This window comes from Equus caballus, chromosome 8, assembly GCF_041296265.1.
Source record: "Equus caballus isolate H_3958 breed thoroughbred chromosome 8, TB-T2T, whole genome shotgun sequence".
In the NCBI taxonomy this organism is placed as follows: domain Eukaryota; kingdom Metazoa; phylum Chordata; class Mammalia; order Perissodactyla; family Equidae; genus Equus; species Equus caballus.
Genome location: NC_091691.1, coordinates 79411371 through 79433665, shown reverse-complemented (window position 1 = coordinate 79433665; position 22295 = coordinate 79411371). Strand labels below are relative to the sequence as shown.

The 22295-nt window shown below is 34.5% G+C and overlaps 1 protein-coding gene across 1 annotated transcript in view; it reads right to left on the bottom strand.

Moving 5' to 3' along the window:
* The window catches only part of DCC (DCC netrin 1 receptor), a 1092740-nt gene that overhangs the window by 468373 nt on the left and 602072 nt on the right, over positions 1–22295 (bottom strand). The gene's annotated exons all lie outside the window — the stretch shown is intronic.

The window sequence follows — 22295 nt, the reverse complement described above, 5'->3', positions numbered from 1 at the left end:
ACTATGTAATTAAGCAAACAGAAGAATTGTTTTTGCTTTATATTTTGTCCCATTTTGGCAGGGCATGATTTTCAAAAAAGTTAGGTAACGTATTTCACTTCCATTATTTCTAGTAGACAGCGCAATGGACATTCACATAAATGGATTTTTGCAGTTTTTGTTCTTATTTAAAATTTGAACATAATTTTTAATTATGCAACTTTTAATTTTATAGCCAAAGCAAGGACAAAGATTTTCAAATGAATCCTTCTAACTCTAACATCAGATGTAATTTTCCAAAGGCATGTCCTATTTTTCTCTTTAGGAGTACAACATCTTTATCAATGTTTTTAGTGAGAAGTGTTTGGCTCTCTGGTTCAATAGTTTTAAATACTAAATAGAAATTTGAGTAGGTTCTGAATTAAGAACTTATTTGCAACGACACAAGAAGAGTGATTTGTCCCCCAAACTCTCACTCACCTCCGCATATTTTCTACTTTAATGGAGCTCAAGAAGGATAAGATATATAAGAGAAATGTGAATAAATTTCCTTTTTTTGAAGAGATATTCTCAAGAGTGACAATTTTTTGGTCCAATTAATTTACTTCCATTATTCATCTATGAACTGAAATTAAACAGTGATAAATTTGACTCTGTGAATCCTCATACTCAATTAATTTAACAAGCTTTGGAAATCCCCATACATTTTCGTGTGTTTTGGTGAGACTTGCCTTAGTAATGTACAAGTTTTTGAGTAAAAATGCTAATGGCTGTAACACCTTCATCTATAGAATGTAATGGAGCTTTCTTCATCTGTGACTATGCAGAGGTTTGTTTAAAGTGCAGTTTTAAAAATCAATTTGTTTTTTGAAACTTGTATTAACTTTACAAGTAATTTTTGATTTTGTCTCTCATATGATAGAGTAAGTCTCTGCGGATCTCCATTATTGCCACATAGTTAGAAAAAAACTAAGATTTTCTTAAAAACATTGTAAACATAATGCTTATATAAGTATATAACCTCTTCTAAGTTTCAGGAAAAAAATAGTTATCTAGGGTAGTTTACAAAACATTTCAAGCTTTTCTCCTTCACACACATGCACACACTCTAAATATGACTGTGACATAAGGGACATCTAACACCACCAGAAACTAAACAGAATCAAGTTGAGATTAATCTACATCAGAAAAATGTCAATAAACTTGGGCTGGAAAAAATCTGAAATTGTATTTGCACTTAAAAGATCCTAAGATTAATCACATTCAGACCAGTTGAATGTTGTTTATCAGTTAAATGAATGAAGCTTATATTTATCCTGAAACTGTGCTCTGAGGTTTTGGCCACCTGGTCAGAACAGAAAGATTCCAGCTCCTACCGTATGTTTGCTATATATAATTTTATAAATGAATTAAAAATCAGTTATGAATTAACTTTGTTAAACTTCTAATTGGCACTCATTATCACGGAAATCAGGAAAATTACAAAGAGGGGAAATCTTCTGACTTCTAGAATCTGAGTGTAATTGTTGAGATTCCTTCTCTCTTTCATTAAACATCTAAGGGAATTGGAAGGATAATAATTTTGCATTTATATTTTCCTTCTTTTTGTAGAGTATTGGTTATATTCTAAATTTAATTATTTTGGTGGGAGTAAGACATTTTATATAATATTTTGGGGGAAATGTTTTTATTCCCCAGGGAATTTAATTAAATGGGAACTCAATTCCTCCACAGCACTGCATCATGCAGATTTTACCATAGAGCAGTCTCTGGGCCACCTGCTCTTTGATCACCCAAGTATTTTCCCTTTCCAGCTTCAGATGCTTAGGCAGCACCTCAGACATTCTTTTTAAAGATCTCCTTTGGTCATTTTAAACTCAACTCCAATGATACTTTTTCCAGAATCTGAGAACACATCAGCCTTTTTGTGTGTGCCTTCTTTCATCTTCTGCTTATATTCCATAGTGCTAATCTACTTCACTTAAAAGTAAAGACACAATCTACTTAAAGTACTTACGCCTGAAGAGCATAAACAATTATCCAAACTTTCCCAAGAACTGCTTAAACTTGAAATATATGCTCAAGAAATTTCAAAGCTTGGCCTGTTAATAAGCAAGTGATTTCATCTCATCCATTGCAATGCCAAATGTAGATTGACTCACAACATACCAGCTGTTTTGGTCATATGATCCTTATACCCAGAATATCCAGTACAAAAATAATATGTTCTCGACAGGTTCTCTGAAGTCAGGCTGTATAGGTTTGAGGTACAGCTCAAGGGCTCTCTTTGGTTAAATAATTACATTCATTTGATTAATGTTGTTAAGAGGAACAGTGAAATAGTCCATATGATAGTACCTGGTGCAGTCTTGAGTTATACAAGCATCCCTCTATGATTGTTGCTGTTTTGTAGTCATTAAGCCTTTTACCATTTTTCAAATACATTATCCCAGTTATAGAGGTAGACATCATATACAATAACTCCTGATTTGTAAACTGTTTCTTTTTTTCCCTGTGGTATTAGCAGAGTTTATGAGCTTTGATAGAAAGTGTGCTGTGTGAGAAAAACAATTCGTAAGAAAGCTATGAAAATGAGTTTTGTGGACAGCAAGGTAGTCAGGCTGAAGAGGAATTAAACTCAGATTTTAAGGCCTTTATGTATTTTGCTTTAGTGTAATCAATACTCATGAAAATATTCTAATGTTTTTCTATGTGACAATAATTGATAGTACCATGTTTCTTTTATTTCTTACGGTGTAAGTTACATTTGGTAAAATGTACAAATCTTAATTGTATAGCCTGATTAATATTTATGTGTGTATATATATATATATACATATACATATGTGTGTATATATACATTCCCAAAATCAAGATATAAAACATTAACATGCCCCCTAAATTTTCACTGTGCTCCTTTTTAGTTAAAATCTTCTCCCCAGAGGTAACTTCTATTCTGACTTCTATCACAATGAATAGGTTTGTCTTTTCTTCAACTTCATGATGTAAACATAGATTTACATAGTATATGCTTCTTTGCTTTCTTTTCCTCAAAATACTGTATCTGAGATTTATCCACATTGTAGAGTATGACAGTTTGCACATTCTTTTCTATTGCCATTCAGTATTCTATCATTTGACTCTAATACAATTTGTTTATTTATTTTCCTGTTTATACACACAAGGGTTATTTTCAGTTTTGTGCCATTATGAATAAAGCTTCTATGAATATTCTTCAATGAATCATTTTGTGCACATATCCACTCATAACTCTTGGACACATACCTAGAAGTGGAATTGCTGGGCTATAAGGAAGGCTTATGTTTGTTAGAAATCATTAGACAGTTTTTCAAAGTGACAGTTTCATGTTTACATTTCCACCAACAATGTATGAGTGTATCAAGTTGTTCCACATCCTCATCAACACTTTGTATTGTTGGCCTTTTAAATTTAAGCATTCTAGTGGGTATGTCAGGGTATTTCATTGTAGTTTAATTTTCATTTCCATGACTAATGATGTTAGCAGTTTTCCATTTTTTCTTCTTAATCGCAGAATCAATAGAATCTACATTATTTTTGAACATCTTTTTAAAGTTATTATATATAAATACGTACATTAATATTCATTATAATATGAATATATGACATAGTTAAGGACTGGGTAAAATCTGTGTTATATAATTCAGTATAGAAATATTTGAAAGAGTTAGAATATCTAGGTAGAAAAAACTTAAGTTAGGGCCAATGAGCTTAATGAGTAGGAACAGAGGGTTTAATCCACTCCTATTTAGCTATAGAATACCCTTATTCCAAATTAATCTGAATTTTGCTCTAAACATGTACAATTAGGAAATGCATTTCTTCATCAAAAATGCTTTTACATAGCAATAGTATCCCAATATTATAAATTTTTCCATTCATGTACTTCATTATCAATATTCATTAAATATCAATTTTCATGAATTTTTCTAAAGGGACTGATTTTTAACAGTCTCTAGTTATGCAAGTCTTACTTTTGAACTGAAGATATAACTCTCTTTGCAAAATCAAAAAAAATATATCTTTGGGGCCAGCCCACGGCTGAGTGGTTAAGTTCTGCACTCTGCTTCAGCTGCCCAGGGTTTTGTTGGTTCGGATCCTGGGTGTGGACATGGCACTGCTTGTCAGGCCACGCTGAGGCAGCATCCTACATGCCACAACTAGAAGGACCCACAACTGAAATACACAACTATGTACTGGGGGGATTTGGGGATAAAAAGCAGAAAAAAAAAGATTGGCAACAGTTGTTAGCTCAGGTGAAAATCTTTAAAAAAGTATATATAACCTTGGGAAATAAAATTAAAATATTAAATTTAGATACAAGAGGAGGGAAATATAAACAAAGCTGAAAACATATGGATAATAGATTACGTTTTTAGAAGAAGAATATTTTAAGCATTGAAATATATGGTAAAATATATGATAATTTAAAACAATTGTTTCTAAAGAGAATGTTTAAAAAGGGTTTTCATGAGATGCAAGCATCTCTGAATATCATAATACTGGCTTCTTTTGACTATTTGCAAACAAAACAATCTATTCAAATGTTTTACTATCAACAACTGACATATTAAGTAAACTATTATTCACATACTCAAATGCTTTCAGTCAGAGCATTAGTAAATGAGTTTAGGGATATTTTTAAATGAGTAGTTTCATCAGCATACTTAATATGTAGTGTGAACTTAATATTACTATGACTCATTTAATTAAATTTACATTTTCAATGTGACTGCAACTATTTAATATTAGATATGAACATACTCTGAGCGACAGGCCAGTTTTCTTTGAAGATGGTAGAGCTTCATTCTAATGTTGCTTAATGGACTTTGCCTTTTTAGTTTCATTGCTAAATCATTGCGTTAACAAATCAAATGTGAATTGCCCATTCAAAAACAACCCCACTTTTAATTGTAATCTCTGTATTGCGCAAAAATAATGTTTGCCATATGCCAGAAGACAGGAATTCTGGTTTGTACAATGATGAGAAAAATTCAGAGAAAATTATTCATGGTTTTCTGAAATCTTCTCTATCCCTAATTTTTATTAATAAAAAGGTTAATTTTAAGTTTAAAACTTCTAGGTGTGTGTCTACCTTAACTATTGAATCTGAGATTTTTTCCAGAAAAATTTACAACTATCCCGTTGCTAATTTTAATTGCAAATTTTATGCATTATATAAGCAATTATAATGAAGAATTAATATACAGTTCCTTTTTCCTATTTACAGTCTTTTATTATAAAATAATTTTGACAAAATATTAACATTCCTTATTCATTTCTAAAAACTAACCATGAGCTAGATGACCGTCAATGTATTTAAAATGAACTGGCCATTTATTGAATTTCTCTTCTTTAGATGTTTATTCATTTACATTTTTCTGTTGTTACCATCATAGTGATCAATGTAAAGAGTCCTTATTTGCTTATCTACAATATAATAGATAATACATTATAAATATTGTAAATAATTATTTAGGGAATATATATTTATATACCAAATATATTATTATATAATAAATTATATATTTTATATTAAATATATTATTATATTTATTGTATCACTTTATACCTAACATTAAATATATTAGTTGGGGTACTCATATTATAGTTATATAGATACATATTATATAATACGTTAAATATAAATAAATGTGTATTAAATTGCAAATAATATAGCATTATTTCTTATTATATGTTACACTTTAAACATTGTTGAAATGGTTCTTGAGAGAAATACTGTTTAATAAGTGAAGGATCATATTTGACAAGGAAGTCTGGCTTAGATTGAAATCTGAATATGCAGATAAACATTGGGTGTGTTTCAAACTTGTTGAAATTAATTCTCTTGACTAATGACAGAGATAAGAAAGAAAAACAATGCATTATATTCTATTAGGATATCTAATAGCCAAAGCAATTTTAGATTAGATTAATTAGAAGAGCATGGGCATCTTAATTATATCACTGTAGAAACAAAGCAATATCAACTTACTATTTTCAATCATGACAACAGATCAAATTAGACAGGGTATTTTGTTTCAGAAGAGTTACGCAAACAGATCATGGCACGAAAGAAGCTTGGGGATAAATCAGATTTTGCAAAGATTAATTACAACATTAAGTAAACTAAACAACACCAGTATGAGGCAAGATCACAGGAGTGGGTCTAATCAATTTTGAATGAATTTAAAGTAGTAATATTTGATGGATTTGATTTTAAAAACATCTGCCACATTTATTTCCCAGAGTTACTCCTGCTGCTTCATTGCCTCTACCTAGGGAAGTCACTCTGGGGATTCAATAATAAAGTTCAAGACGTGATGAGACCAGTGACAATGCCATTGACTCTGAGAGCAAACAGGGCAGACGTTTTCAATTGAGTTAGCCTGTAGGTGAAGCATATTGGGGAGTCAAAACTTTTAATGCTGGGTGTCCAGTTCAGAGCATAAGAAAATATGATTGCTTTTTAAAACTTCCAAATTATCTGTGGACTTTTATCAAAACCTGACTAACCTAACTAAGTCTAAGAAAACTAAATGCCAAAACCTAACTAAATGCGCGAAAGTTTGATTTTATCTTGCTACTAGTACATGTGAAGAACAGACTTACTCCACTATCAAAGACCTATATGATGGAGATATGTTCACAGGTATGAATCTCTAACACACAATCTAAAAAGAAGTCACTTAATTGCCAAATATAAATTCAAAGTTTTTTAAGATTTCTTACTTTCCATCTTCTTTGCCTTCACCATAAATCATGAACCACCAGCATCATTTCCCTAACCGCAGGATCAACATAATGGATAGAATGTTTTGGTATCTTACGTATGCCATCATATATTTAGCCAATCCCAAGCCTCCAGTGGTAATGCCAGGGGCAATTTAATATACTGACTGAGGATTCTGGCCTTTGAGAAACATTCCTGATTTTTTATTACATCATAACTATATTTTATTTGAAACAATAGGTTTAAAGAATCAAAGAATAATAAAAAATATAAATATATTTATAGAATATCTTTTAGCTTCTTGTATCTTTTTTTCAAGCTGAGTTCTAAATAAACAAGAAAGACATTATGCTCTGGTATATGGGCTCAAAAGTATGGTCAGTTCAAAATGAGAGAATTCCTCCAGCACCCACAAATAATGTGAAGTGATAGGAACCCAGAGTGGTAAGGGGATTACAGTGAGGATCATGGTATTCCACTCACATTATCCTAACCTACATGTTCTGATCCAACTTTTCCAGATCCTTAAAATGCCTTCTTCAATATAATTCTGAATTTGAGTGTTAGGAATATGGCATGTGAGTTCTAATATTCGCCTGTTATTATAATTATTACTTCTGGCATTGTTGATGCAAGTAGAGACTCATTTGTAAACTGTTCACTTAAGAATCACCAGTGTTATTTGGTATTGCTTTTACTTTCTGCCTACATCAAAAACTAGTACTGTTTCTTCAGTCCTAATAGAGAGTTTATGGAGAAATTTCTTTTAAATTTATATTTTACAATTTTTGCTAATAGTAGCTGTAAGTATAATCATCCACCCATCCATTTATTTATAAATATTTATTGAGTAATAATATCGTATTCCAGGAATGTGGACAATGATAGTAAAATGGCTAATTTAGAAAAACTCCACATAGCTTAAAATGTTTTATACCTTTGCAACGAGTGTTACCAATTTAATTAATATGGATATATTTTAAATCCGAGAATTCACTCAAAACTAAATTAAAGTTTTGTATTGCAAGTACTCATTAGGTTGAACAAGAATGATTTCTAATTATCCTCTTCAAAGAACATAGTCTCTTCTCAAAATAGATAAATACGAGCAGACAGAAGCATATCCTAGAGCAATGGAAGTGGTTAAATGTTTCAGTTTCCAAACAGTTTCTTGAAAGCAAATTAAGTTGAAATTACTGAGATATCACCAGAAGTGTAATTAAACAAAATAGATACTAATGATCAATGGTAAAAATGGTCCATGAGTCAGTGAAACTAAGCAAGGTAAAGTGCTAGCTATCAATAAACATGAAAATGTGATCTAAGTCAATTGAATGAAATGAGTTAGCAGAGCAACTTTACCCAAAGAATTCAAAGCATGTCGCTAAAAAGTTATTTATTATAGCCTGATTTCTTAGGTGAGAACCCTAAAAGAATTTCTACAAATGCGATTCAGATGCATTTTTTGGTAATACTATACACAAATTCTGGTGCCATTTCATATTTTCATTCTTGGAATAGTTAAATCTCTCTCATCTTTACATAATATATCTTTAGGTGAATTTGGTTCAAGCAATTATTTGATGGTCTCAGTCTGAGTTCCCAGATCTGGAGGCCTACTGGTCAAAATCAGCAGCATTTGAATTGTCCAAAAGAATGTTTGTAAATCAGGAAACTGAATGAGAATGATATCTTCTATAAGTCATGAGCTCCCTATTTGTCCATGGTCCCCAACATTCACTATTATAAAGCACTGGGCACTTTATATTAATATTCATGTTAGTTTCTTGGTCCTGTAGGCATTTGAGTTTGCAATTTCTGGACTTACATTTTGCCATATTGGGAACGAATAATTATCACAACTCTAAATAAATAATTAAGTAAACAAACAAACAAATGAAGGAAAAATAATGGGAGGTTTAGTTCCTATTCTCAAACCTCTAACTTGCCTCTGATTTTAAGTATATTTTACTTAAAACTTAATAGTCGATCTTGATTCCAAATTAGGTTTCTCTTCCTTACAAACAGTTGCTACCTCAACTCTTATTTAGTTCCAGAAAATATACTTTGATGGATTTCTTCTATAAGTTTTCTGTTTTTGCCAAGTAATGGGGCTCTCAATGGAGTTGGCAGTTCAAAGATAACTAGTTCTAAATGGAGTTTGATTGCTCATTTAATTGGCTGACACCCACATCCAAACCTATGGTAAATTTATTATGAAATTTATGAGTGTCAAGTTGGGTTTCTCTAGGTATAACCACATCCCCGTAAATTATCATAGTCATTATAATTCAACCTCAGTGCTTTTACAACAAGGACTAGATATTTAAGTTCCATCACGCCAGGTGCAATTAATTTTTTTCTATGTATGAAGCTTGGAGTACATATAAACAACTTAATCAGTTGCTTCACTTCAGCTAGGGATTGTGTGTATGTGTGTGTGTGCGTGTGTGTGTATTTTATTGTTGCTTTTAAGTGTCTTTGACATTCCTGCAGTCCTGGTCCATCATGTGCTTCAAATCAGCCTATAATGATTAGTAATTTTCAGTTGAATACACCATTTCTAATGGTACATCATATGCTGTAAAGCAATCTCTTTGGAATCCATGGTCATTATCATTTGTAGGAAGAGGAGGTTACAAAACGTTGTGACCTTGTCATGCCCTGTTGGAAGTGGATCAGCTGCCAGATATTTATTGACATGGCTGGAGACTTAAGTGCTCTGCTCACCAGAACTAACAAGGTCAGAGCAGCTCTTGGTGATAATGAAACAAATTTCAACAGCTCTGCTTACTTGATGGTTTGACATCTGTCTTTGCTTCCTGCCTGACTTACATGAATGACCAACCTCTCTAAAAGTCAAAACTAACAATGTATCATGGCATAGTTCCATTTTATCACACCATTATCAATATCAGCATACAGTTTTGCATTCATTTTGGATTCTTGAATTTAGAAACTCTGTGAGAGGTAGATATGTATATTTACCTCTAAGTTTATGCTTTCCTGTGAAATATTTTTATGATATAAAATGTATCTCCAGAATTTCATCATGGTGGTGACATAGGTCATTCCTGACTTCAGTCCCCTTCACAAGACCAACTAACAACTATCCATAGATAAGACACCATTGGGAAAATCCCAGAACGCAGTGATGAGGCTGAAGTACACCCCTGGACCACAGAGAGATAAAAGGACAGCATTAGAAGGGTAAGAGGAGTAGCTACACTCTGACCACACTGCCCTTCCCCTAAGCGGGCACAGTGCCACACAGAGATGGCCCAAAGGAGAGCCTAAGGTAGATATCCAGTTCCCCCAGTCTTGTCTGATGCTTTCTGGGAAGGCTAGTTAAGTCTTGTTTCAAAGGAATCTCTGGAGGAATCTACAGGGCTCGACCACTGGGTATAAGGTGGATACCTGATGAGAAGGAAGCTGAGACTTACAGCAACCAGCACTCAGATCATGGCAGACTGCATTCCTGCTTGCAGGAGCTTCCCAGCTGAGATACCAGACAGTGGATATGCCCATCTGCAGAGCTGAGTTGGTGGCCCCATCTGGCCAAGGAGCTCAGTTGGCTGTTCCACCTGATTTGAGCCCCCAGCCAATGAGCCATATCCACTGTGGAGCTTGTTCTACAGCCTCACCTGGGCAGGGGAGCTAATTCACGGCTCTGCCTGACTGCTTAGTATAGCCTCCAGTCCCAATCAACCAGGAAGCTTAGCCAGAGAACCCTGTCAGCCATGGAGCCCATCCTACAACCCTTCTTGGGCAAGGAGCCAAACTAGCAGTCCTGCCCAACCTTTAATTATAGACTCTGGACCCACATAAAAAGGGAGCCTGAATAGAGACCCTGGGCAGCCTTGGATCCCAGCCTATAGCCCTGTCCTGCAGCAGGGCAATTGGCCCTGCCCAACTGCTGAACACAGCCAAGCCCTTGCCCAAGCATGGAGCCTAGTCAATGACTCCTCCCAAACACAGAACATAGCCCACAGCCCCACCTGATCAAAGATAGCCTTAGGCCCTCTCCTATCATGAATCCTTGCCTGTGGCCCCATCTGAACATAGAATGTAGCCAGAGGCACATCCTGCTGGGGAGCCCAGACTCAGACCTCACTCAACCAGGAGCAATTGTGGAGCCCAGCCTATAACCCTGCTCAATCACAGAGTCTACCTGGTGGCATGACACTGCCAGGGAACATAGCTTGTGACGAAAGGTGATTGCAGAGCCAAATTCAGTAGCAAAAAAATAAATAATCCACTTAAAAAATGGGCAAAGGACCTGAATAGACATTTTTCCAAATAAGATATTCAAATGACCAACAGGTACATAAAAAGTTCAACATCACTAATCATCGGGGTATGCAAATCAAAAACACAGTGTGGTATCACCTCACACCTGTAAGAATGGTTATTATTAAAAAGACAAGAAATAAGTCTTGGTGAGGCTGCGAAGAAAAGGGAACCCTTGTACACTGTTGGTGGCAGTGTAAATTGAAACAGACACTATGGAAAACAACATAGAAGTTCTTCAAGAAATTAAAAATAGACTACCATATGATCCAGCAATTTCACTTCTGGGTTTATATCTGAAGGAAACAAAATCACTGTCTCAAAGAGATATGTGCACTCTCAAGTTCACTGTAGCATTGTTTACAATAGCTAAGACATAGAAGTAACTTAAATGTCCGTAGATGAGTGAATGAATAAAGAAAATGTGGTGTATATACATACGATGAAAATTATTTAGTTATAAAAAAGAAGGAAATTCTGTCATTTGTGACAACATGGATGAACTTTGAGGGCATTATGCTAAGTGAAACAAGCCATACCGAGCAAGACATATACTGTATGATCTCACTTATGCATGAATTCATAAAACACTGAACTCATAGAAACAAACTAGATTGGTGGTTTCCAGGGGTTAGAAGTGGGTGTAGGTGGGCAGAAGAAATTGGTGAAAATGGTCAAAGGGTAAAGACTTCTAGTGTTAAGATGTATAAGTTCTGGAGATGTAATGAACTGCATGGTGACTCTAGTTAACAATACTGTCCTGTATATTTAAAGTTGCCAAGAGAGTAAATCTTAAAAGTTCTCACCACACACACATACACTAACAACAAAATAGCAGAAAGAGAACTCAAAAATACAATGCATTTACGATCACAACAAAAAGAATAAAATAGCTAGGAATAATTTTAACCAAAGAAGTGAAAGACCTGTACAATGAAAACTGTAAAACATTGTTGAAAGAAATCAAACATACAAAGAAATGGCAAGATAGTCCACGCATTGGAAGTATTAACATAGTTAAAATGTCTATACTTCCTAAAGTACTCCACAGATTCAACGAAATCTCTATCAAAGTCCCAATAACATCTTTCACAGAAATAGAACAAAGAATGCTGAAATGTATATGGAACAACAGAAAACCTTACATAGCCAAAACAATCCTGAGAAAAGAGAACAAAGCTGGAGGTATCACACTCCTTGATTTCAAAATATACTACAAAGCTATAGTAATCAAAACAGCATGGTACGGGCACAAAAACAGACACACGGATCAATGGAACAGAATTGAGAGCACAGAAATAAACCCGCACATCTATGGGCAAATAATTTTTGGCAAAGGATCCAAGAACCCACAATGGAGAAAGGAAAGTCTCTTCAATAAATGGTGTTGGGAAAACTAGACAGCCACATGCAAAAAAAAAGTGAAAGTAGACCATTATCGTACACCATACACAAAAATTAACTCAAAATGGAATAAAGACTTGAATGAAAGACCTAAAACTATAAAACTTCTAGAAGAAAACATAGGCAGCATGCTTTTTGACATTGGTCTTAGCAGTATCTTTTTGAATATCATGTTTCCCCAGGCAAGGGAAACAAAAGAAAAAATAGGCAAATGGGACTACATCAAACTAAAAGGCTTCTGCACAGCAAAGGAAACCACCAACAAAATAAAAAGATGACCTAACAATTGGCAGAAGATATTTGCAAACCATATATCTGATAAAGGGTTAATATCCAAAATATATAAATAACTCATACATCTGAACAACAAAAAACTAACAACCCAATTAAAAAATGGGCAAAAGATCTGAACATTTTTCCAAAGAAATATACAGATGGCCAAAAGGCACATGAAAAGATGTTCAACATCACTAACTATCAAAATGACAATGAGATATTACCTCTTGCCCATCAGAGTGGCTATTATCAAAGAACTAAAAAATAACTAGTGTTGGAGAGGAGATGAAGGAAAGGGAACACTCATACACTGCTGGCAGGAATGTAAACTGGTATAGACACTATGGAAAACTGTATGGAGATTCTTCAAAAACATAAGAACAGAACTACCATACGATCCAGCTATTCCATTTCTGGGTAGTTATCAAAATAACACAAAGACACTAATTTGAAAAGATACGTGCACCCTTATGTTCATTGCAGTATTATCCATAATAGCCAAAACTTGGAAACAACCTAAGTGCACATCAGTGGATGAATGGATAAAGAAGATGTGGTATACATATATGATGGAATACTACTCAGCCATAAAAAGATGAGAACTTGCCACTTGTGACAACATGGATGGACTTTGAGGGTATTATGCAAAGTGAAATAAGTCAAATAGAGAAAGTCAAATACTGCATGATTTCACTCATATGTGGAAGATAAAAGAAAACATCCACAACAAACCAACACATAGATATAGAGATTAGATTGGTGGTTAACAGAGGGGAAAGGTAGAGGAGGGGGTGGTAAAAAGAGTAAAAGGGCACATGTATACAGTGATGGATAGTCTTTGTATGGTGAACATGATGTAGTCTACACAGAAATTGAAACGTAATGATGTACACCTCTAATTTATATAGTGTTATAAACCAATCTTACCTCAATTTAAAAATAAAAATTCTCACCACACATGCAAAAAATAAAGACTGTAAGTATGTGAGGTAATGGATGTGTTAACTAAGCTTATTGTGGCAATCATTTTGCAATATAAAGATATATCTAAATATTACACTGTACACTTTAAATTTACCTATGTTATATGTAAACTATATCTCCATAAAGCTGGAAAAAATTAAAATAATAAAAAATTGTGTCCCCTAACGTCTTTTTACTTTTGCTAATCCTTCCATTTTTGCCATTATTTTTCATTTTTACCATTATTTTTCATTTTCCTAGATTGCATTTTCATTTGTTAAAATGTACACACTTGCTTATACTTAGCATTGACTCAGAGGATAGGGATAAATTTGAGATGAGCATTGGTATGCCTAAGAATAACTACTCTCTACTCAAATTAACAAATCTATATAGAAGACACTTGACTGGATACTTTAAATCTTGTTCACATCATTTGCAACTCTCATTTCAGAAACTTGAGAAGACAACTCTATTTCTGTCTACACGAGACATGCAGTTGGTTAGGATTTTCGTTGCTCTTTGTATCAGTAAAAGTATTTGGATGTCCACATAAGAATACAAACAAAATGGGGATAAAAAAAGTGCTATGACTATTATTTTTACATAATGACTGAAGGCATATGTGTATATATATATGTATATGTATGTGAATATATGTATGTGTATATATATATATATATATATATATAGGTGCTAATAAAATGCCCAACTACAACCACAGAGATAAGCTTATCTGACTTCCCTTTCCTCCTTTTATCATTGTTTCACCCAGTATGCTGGAGTCTTCCTTAATAAACTGCCACTATAGAGGAAGATGTCATGGGAATTCCACTGATCCATTTATAAGTTTCAACTTTGAAGGTACACTAGGCTTTGTTAATGAGGGCAGACCAAATGTATGACATATTACGTGCATATTAATATCCATCACACCCAAATGGTAATCGGGGTGGACAGCCAAAAAGCAATTATAATACACAGCAAGTAAAGATTCTTTATAATGAGACAAGTTCCAATCATAGCCTTTGTCATTCATAATTATAAGCTTAACGAAAGTGGTATCCACGTAGGAAAACTTGGAGACAACCTATTCACTTACTTATTACATAATTAAAGCAACATTTGAAAAAGGAGGATGAATCATTACTAAAAATGCTCTAGTGTCAACAGGATCATATTCTTCAATTAAATAGGTAATTGTTTCAATTATTTGTTAGTGGACATACTGTGAGATAGAAACATTTTTAATGTCTTTTCCTCTAATTTTCTATAAGGAGAAGCAATCATATCATTCACACATAGACATCTGTTGGCAATAGTACAGGGAAATACACTTAATGGAAGAAAAACATTAAACAGACCTTGAGGAACAACTTCGAGAAGCCAGACTATAAAGGTATATACGCAACACAGACCACATCACATTACAGATTTCTAAATTAGGAGGAGGTGTTCTTGGCTGGAAAGTACATTGGGGTCTGCTATAAAATTTTCTAAGCTCTGTTGTATTTTTGAAATCTTTCATAATCACAAAAGAAATATATATGTAAAAAACTATTCTGCCACTCAAAGAAGTCCTTTAAACAGATTGTGACAAACTGAAGAAATAATTCCTAGCTACTTCAAAAACGCTACCCTAACTGGCTTTGGGGAACACACACACACACACAAACATACACCAGTTGATTTATTAAGAAAAAATAGCAGACATATGTTACCTATCTGAAAATGGATTACTTTCTAGTGCTAACTGATGTGTAAAACTACAGAGGGCCAAGATCCTTTGAAAATCTGATAAAAGCGTCATATAAAATATACTTTTAGGCATACACATCATATATATTTTTTCAGAGGCTTTATAACCTCCTAACCCACAAGACAGACCCTTTAAAGTTGCACTTAAAATGAGTCAAACACATTTTTAAATGCTTTATGTCAAATCATTTCATTTTTATGCAACACAATGAATGATTAGTCTCATTTTATTTATGAGAAACTGAGGCTCAACAAGGTTAAGTGAAATTTTCAAGGAATAGTAAATAGCTGAGCCAAATATTGACTCAGGACTGTCTGTCACCGAACTCCTAATCACTATATTGTGCTATGTCCCCAAAGGTTTGCTTTACAAATCCCATTAGAATTACATTTCATTGTAATAATCAACATTCTATTCTTCTGATGTTTGGACATATATCAATGATATTTTACATATTACTTTGATTTGTGAAAAAAAGTTAGAGAGGAAGGGAGGGTGTGAGGGAGTGAGAGAGGGAGAAAGGAAGGAAGGAAGAAAGAAAAGAGAGAAGGATAGTTTCTATATATACATTTAAACAAAATGTGTACGTGTATATACACACATATATCATATGTATAAAATATACATATGTAACATGTATATATATAATAATTAAAGCTGAGATAAACATACTTTATAGAACTTTGAGTAATACAAACATTGGAGTGAAGCCAGATAGTGAACAGGTTTAACACGACCACTAATAACTTATGAATGCCTAGAAGGAGGTAAATATCAAAGAGATGTCTATAGGTGTGTTTGTGTGTTCTTACAGATGATTTTTATGATTCTTCTCTTGTAGCTTTTCAAAGCCATTCATGAAAGAAAAACTTACCTTTTCCTCACCTTGGACCATGATCATAGATTGGAGCCTGAAGCCCAATGTCTACAATAGGCACAGAGACAGACAGCCTTAGGGATGGCCACTATCTTCTTTCTCTTTTTGAGAAAACAAGAAGAGTATGTGCCATCTCCAAGCACTTTATGTCTTTCATGATTAACAACATCTAGAACCTACGAACACCACTGAGAGATTGTAAAGAGTGCATCTACATGATGTGAGAGAGGTAGCATTTGACATTTTTTACTGTCTAGGTAGTTCCACCCAAACCTCTCTCTCCTCATGTCCACACAAGCTCTACCATTGACTCCAGGTCAGATTATTAGGTTGAACGTGTATTATAGATCCAAAAGGAAGGGATCTCTTAGTTTAATAGCATTTTCAATCACGTATTGAATGGTTTGCCTTCAATAATCCATTATTTAATTAAAGAATAATGATTTCCTCCAGCATTTTAATTAGTTATCTAAGCTCTGATCATTGAGAAGCCAAGTTACTGAGGAAACAGAAGAGGCAGTGTAGTGGGAAGCAGGTCACCAACTGCACTTTAACAGCATTCCTTATAGTCTAGTCACAATCTGGCTATACAGTTTGCTTTTAGCATATACGAGTTCTGTTTTCCCTAAAGCTATGTACCCATGGCTCCTACAGAACACACACACATATATATATCCTAAGGGCAGAGTTTTCCTTCTCTGTTGAGAAGCCTTGACAGGTAGCCCTGTATGTTGGCAGCATACAAAGGAAACTTGACCAGTTCCATTCTTAGTGTTTATAAAGACCATGTGCTGATACAGTTCCTCACTGGAGAGCCATGCAGTCTTGCCTACGAATATATCAGGTGCAAATCTATCTTTCTGCCCTCCCAACCTCTCCCACTTGTCTTTTCAAGGCTAATGCTGCTTCGAAAACAAATGCTTATTAAACATCTGTCATGTGCTTATTATCGAAGTTCTGAGAAAAACAAAACAGAAAAAGGATCTAATGAAAGGAATGATGAGTAGACTTATGGTGTTTAATCAGAAATGAGTTGATTTTGAATCTCACCAAAAGCCAAAAGTAATCATTGGTCTATTGTGAATTACTTGCTCGTCCCTAATATTCCTGGTCACTTTGCCTATGACAAGCAAAAGCAATACAGCACTGCCATCTTAACCACAAAAAGAGGAAAATTGGATTATCTAAGGAGAAAACCCATAATTCTTGCACTGTCAACTGAATGTACAGTAAAAGTAGTTTATTTTAAAATGTAACATTTCGTGATGATGACTTATTTTCCCCCCAGAGAAGGCGATATCACTTAGGCTAGTTTATCATGTGATAGCTCTCATTCATGTTGCCCTGAAAACACTTTGTTGTATTGAGTGATGCAGGAAGCTTAAGCACAGGAATAGTGTCAAAATGTGTGTGAGCTGGGAAACTAAAGAACATCTACTCACGACTAGAAGAGCAACATTAGCTGTGTTATTGGTTAGTTCTGCTAACTCTAAACAGTGAACATTAACAATAAAATAATTATATTTCAGAAAAATCTATTCATCTTATTTTCCATTTGGGTTATAACACCATGAAAATAAAGAAAATATAGGATTTCAAATTTTGTCTCTCATGGGCTAAAAGCCAGCAATATATTTTTTTTGACTCAAGAAATTTTCTCAGAGTGTGATACACAGTTGTTGGATGATATGAGTTAATGAAATTACAGGAGAAAATTCTGAAACAGCTGCATTAGGTGACCAGAATGAGTTTCTCATCACGTGGTCACACTCATGTAGACAATCTCAGGAAAAATAAATTAAAAAAAAATTAAGATTAAAAGAGGATTTTTCCTAGATCTCATCCAGATAAAATTCATTGTGTGAGTTATAGTATATCCCACCTCACTGCTTTTATCTAAGAAGAAAAGAAAAAGACAATAAAAACCAAACCAAAACAAAAACCCAAACATATGAGTTATTTCCAATAACCTAGAGAAATTTATCAGTGTAACATAGTCAAACAGGAAACAGTCTCTTGCAGGTTAGAGATAGTATTGAAACTTTTCAGAAAGGTCATCCGAGAGAGCAGGGTTATATTTCAAATGCGAAGTCTGATTCATTGCTCTCATAAATTGCTACTCAATCATGTAATATCTAGGATCCAGAAGGGAAAAAGTCTTGAGAAGGCTATGAACTTTTTTACTCTTATCCATCTTAGGAGAACAATTGGTCAGGATAAGTCATAAGAAAGACGGTGGCATCTTGTTCCCTGAAAAATTTGTAATTGGAGGACTGACAACTCCTTTATAATCATAAAGGTCAGATCCAGACTTAAAGCACTGTTGTCAAACCCTCTGTGAACTTTCCTGTAAAAATAAAGGCCCTGTTTAATCTTGTTCAAAGGTCCTCCTTGTTCTCTAGTCCAACTTTCTTACATAATATCCAAAGTCATGAAAACCCTAGCAGTATAAGACAGGACAATCAGGCAAATCTGAACCAGTGGTAGGCTGGTAAATGTTAATTATCTTGATTGGGGTTGGGGAGGTGAAAGCCCTCATTAGTAGCATCTGCCAATTTCCCTGGTGATCCAGTTTCCCATAGTGATAGATTTCAAGCTACCAACTTGATGGAACATGGAGTTGGGAAGAGATGTATAGTAACACACCCTTATATAGTACGTCTATCAAACAGATCGAATAGATGTAGATAACCTCAAGAATGTAGTAATAGCAAAATGTAGTAAACAACATTAGCAAGTGGTGAGTTTTGTATTTATTATCTTGATTTTAAAATAATGCATCTAAGCATAAGCTTATAGAAATCAATTTTAATAATGGCTGTGTTTAGCTACTGCCTTGAAAAAATTCTGAAAATTTATCAATCAGCTATTATCAGCTGGCTGCAACACACTGAGTTCTTGTCCCTGAGCTATTGTTCTGGTGGATTCTAGATGTTAAAATAAATTCAGGCAGCTTACCTCCAACAAGGTGTGTATTCTGGACACTCAGTATTAAAAGAAAGGACTGTTCCTAGTTCTTAGACTCTCCTTGGAGATTTTGATAAAAACTTTAGAACTTAAGCCTCAGAAAATGGTACATATGCAAATACTTGCCAACTTCTGCTTATATTTGTAGGCAGTTGTTGTCTGGCCCCTGCATGTTCCCGCAGCCATGTTTTAGTGAACACGTAAGTGATGAGCAAATGGCTGACATAGCCATTAGAGGAGAAAGGGGGACTAGGGAAGCCTCATCAAAGGACACTGCTACAAGATCTTAAAAATTTATTTCCACTCAAGTGATATTTTCACATATCTGTCTTGGAAATATGAAACTGACTGGTTAACCCATTTGGGTGCTGTATTAGTTTCCCTGGGCTGCTGTCACAAAATACCATAAACCAGGTGGTTTAAAAACAGTAGAAATTTATTTCTAATAGTTCTGGAAGCCAGAAGTCTGAAATCAAGGTGTCAGCAGAGAAATGCTCCTGGAGACTGTGCAGAATCCTTCCCTGTCTCTCCCTAGCTTCTGGTGGTGGCCATTGATCCTTGGCATTCCTTGGCTTATAGCTTCATCACTCTAACCTCTGCCTTTGTCATCACATGGCATTGTTCCTACATGTCTGTGTACCTTCATATAAGGACATCCATTATATTAGATTAAGATCGCATCCTACTGTAGGATGAACATCTTAACTAATGACATCTGCAAGGACCCTACTTCCAAACAAGGTCACATTCTGAGGTATTAGGGGTTAGTATGAGGACTTCAACATATCTTTTTGGGTGACATGATTCAACTCTTAACAGATGTTAAATTAATAATTTAATAATTTACGGTTGATAATGATTGATCTTGTATTTAAGGTCTTTCTCTCAAAAAGAATTGTTTGGACAATGTTATTATTTCTCTCATTGTTTTGAAAGGAAGGCTATTTGTATTCCCGTTTAACAGAAAATGAAACTGATTTACTGATAGAAGAAAAAATCTCCCAAACCATCCAGTGTAGATGAATCTGAATGAGTCTACTGGATGAATCTCATCCAGTAGAAGAGTCGAAAATTTTGTCAGATTTAAAGCTGGGCTTCTTTTTAAAGCCAAAATTCACTTTCTTCCTCGCTGAAGCCCTTTTTCAGGCTTTGCTCTCAGCCTATTCTGGGTGTGCTTCATTGGCACAGCAGCCCTTCTAAACATGAGAAAGTATGCAAATTCCTCAACAAATGAAGTGAAATATTCTACCCCAAAGGTCGTTTAACCTCATGCATGAGAAAGTGCATTTTGCCTGATGTCTTCAGTGACGTAAATATTTATAATCTACAAAAACATCCACTGTTCCTCAGCCACCTTTGAATGTTTTTGAGCCTGTGTTATTGTTTTATAGTTAGAATCACGGGGATTTTGAACACAAAAATACTGTTGTTGCTTGAAAAAAGGAAACAGCTTTTTGAAATGGTTCAATTCATCTATAGGGCTTTTACTGAACAGATCAGAATTCGCTTGAAAAATCAGACCAATTATATTCAATCTCTTCACACTTAACAGCTATTGAATGCCCACTACATACAAAGCCCCAAAATACAGTTGAATTCAATTATTTGACAGACAAATGTCTGAAAAATTGGCACGATTTGTCCTTCACTCCCTTTTAGTCAATGATGCTGAAATCTGATATGGTACTCTTTTTTCATTTATCCTTTGTTAAGGTTAGTGTTTGTTTCCTGACATTTAGTCCCTAATTCAGTGCTCCAGCTCAAAAAAGTCTCCCTTAAAAAAGTAAAAAAGTAAAACCTAATAGAAAACTTTAGAGCTATGTTAGTTTAACAAAAGCTATCCTAGAAAAAGGCAATGTATACATTTGAGATGCTCTAAAGCAGATCAGGAATCATTGCTGACAGTCAGGGACTGAAATGTGACAGGTAGTCAAAATTTCTGAAGAGCTTCACAAAACTTTCTCAAATATTCCTCATGAGAATGACAAACTCAATTATTCTCTTCTGATTGCAATTCCCATCCCAAAGCAAGGATATGTTGTACTGGAGTCCTGAAGGGTGATTACCAGCTTTAGTGGAAAGATTTTGAACCTGAGCTAAATATCTAAGGAGGATGCCTATTTCATTCTCCAATAGTTCTACTGAAAGAAAAATGCTTTTCACTCTAAACTCAAATTTGCCTCCACGCTACCTCTGTGCATTGGAAATTCTATCCTCATGTCTAGAGCAACACAAACTCAGTCTGATTCTACATTCCACATAAGCACACCCATTATTTCTCAGTTCAGTTGTGTGCAGTAGTTGTTATTGCAATCTTCCATGCACCGAGCACTACCTCAAATAATGTGGATGTAGAGATCACGGAGTGAAAGTCTCTTCTAAGGATCTCAGTCTAGTGCAGTTCCGGCCAATAAAACTTTCTACGATGATGAAAATATTTTATATCTGCAGTGTCCAATATGGTAGCAATTAGTCACATGTGGCCACTGAGCATGTGATATGTGATAAGACAACTGAAAAACTGAATTTTCGATTTAATTTAATTTAATTTAAATTGCTACGTGTGGCTAATGGCTACTATGTTTAACAGTGCAGATCTGGCGGAATAGACAGGCCCATGCATTGATAAATGTAATAATTATATAATTCCCAGCAGAGAAGGGCTGAACTGAGAGATTAGGTGGTGGCTGAGTTGCAGTTACCCTGATGGTGTGGTGCCTAAGCTGGGTTTTGTTGCTGAAATTAGCCAGCTGATGAAGGGGAGAAAGAGTTCCAGAAAGAACATTATAAAAACATACGTGCACCAATGAACCTATTAAGAACAAAATATTTAAATACCAGTTTGGGCATAGCATCTGGTTGTGAGATGCTGAGTATAAACTCCATCTTCCTCATGACCTTCAGAAAATTAGTTTTCAAAGCATACTACATACACAACTTGTTTTGATCTGTAGAAAAACTGTGAGACTGTTTCTTTCCTTATCTGAATGCTATACTTCAAAATGTAC